Source organism: Salvia hispanica, chromosome 2 (assembly GCF_023119035.1).
Source record: "Salvia hispanica cultivar TCC Black 2014 chromosome 2, UniMelb_Shisp_WGS_1.0, whole genome shotgun sequence".
NCBI lineage: Eukaryota > Viridiplantae > Streptophyta > Magnoliopsida > Lamiales > Lamiaceae > Salvia > Salvia hispanica.
Genome location: NC_062966.1, coordinates 6,409,512 through 6,411,139, shown reverse-complemented (window position 1 = coordinate 6,411,139; position 1,628 = coordinate 6,409,512).

Below are 1,628 nucleotides of genomic sequence, written 5' to 3'. Positions count from 1 at the left end.
GGATACGACCTTCCTTATCCAATCCCATGCCTTCCGGAGTTCGTCGGGATCGTGTTCCTTCGAGCCTTTGGGCTTGCAACTATTGTAGCCGCCTGAATACGAGCCCACAACCCCTTCCGTGACCGCTATTCCCCTCAAGGGGATCATCAACGATCGAGCTCCAAACCTTGGCAATAGCGGACTCCAACCGTACACGACGTCTTATCCTTATCCTCCTCCCCCTTCCCGCTAGAGCGCTCGGTGCGACGATCGTAGAACTTCATTCTCTTTCCACCGCCGTCTTTCTCTCCTCCCCTTCCTTCCCTTCCCCTCCGGCTCTGGCCAGGAGTGGTGTCTTGAAGAGTCGTGTTTAGTTGTTAGAAGCTAATGATGGTTAGCGAAAGAGTGTTCCGAAATTTATAAAGAAAACCCTCGGTCCAGGGATCCACTAGACACCGGGTCTAGGAATTCGTAGAACCTTAAGCTACCTGTCGTTGGGCACACAATCGCTACTTTAACTCCTCTTCAAAAACCCTCAACCTCGCTTTAGTTAAGAAAAACTAGTACATGGAAGTAGGGATCGAATCCACGAGATGAATGCCAAGTAAACATGTTCGAAGACTCGAACTATTTTTTTGCTGTCACCACGCAATTTGGGGTGAGCTCTAATTCCTAGACTTGGTAATTGAGATATTATACTCTAACAACTAGATCTAGGCATGACTTAAAAAACATGCATATTAAATCGAAATAGAGCAAGACAATTACCGATCTAATGAACAATTTCCTTGATTAACCTAGACTCAGAAAGAAGCTAAACGTGGGACCATTTTCGAAAAAAGGTATACGACTAAAAAGCTGCAAAATAAATAACTAAAGCATTAACTAACAATGACATCATCTTCTCCATTATATTGCCCCGTAAACAACCACTAAAACAGAGAAAGCGAGAATTGAAACAACGTAACCAAATTAAACCGATAAATTAAGAAGATAAAACTAAAGCAGATCTACAACTACTAGACGAGGAAAAATGAGAATGCGAATTTAAACAACTAAATGAAACACAAACAAGCAGATCCAACCACGACGCTTAATCCACTCCGATCCAAGCCATCCACAACAACCAATCAATTTCTTACAAAACAACTTCAAACTCAGATCATCCAACAATAATCAAGAACCAAACCCAAAACAACACGATAAGATAAACGGAACATAAACAGACATATCCATTGCAAAATATGAAATATCCAACGATAGAAACAACACCAATACCGAGCCTCGAACAGCGAGGACTCGGAGAGTACCAAAAGTAAGCGTAAAATTTAAAACAAGTGTTTCCTCACCTCCTTAGAGACGGTGTTGCACCACAAACTTCGATGAAGATGGAACCCCCTCGATTTCCCCAAGTGCGTGAGTGTGTAGAGAGAAATTGGAAAACTAAACTGGGATCGAAAAGCGATGATCAAGACTTTTTTCATGTTGATTGCGTGCTCCTTTTTTATAGTGGATAGAGCTTCAGACTCGTTCTGTGATTCCTATTTTGCCCTCCAATCGATGCTCCTCACCCTAGTGGCTCTTCATCCTTCCGTAAATTTGTCCTGCCGCCTTCCCCAGGCGATCTAGGCGATCTCGTCTTCTTCCCG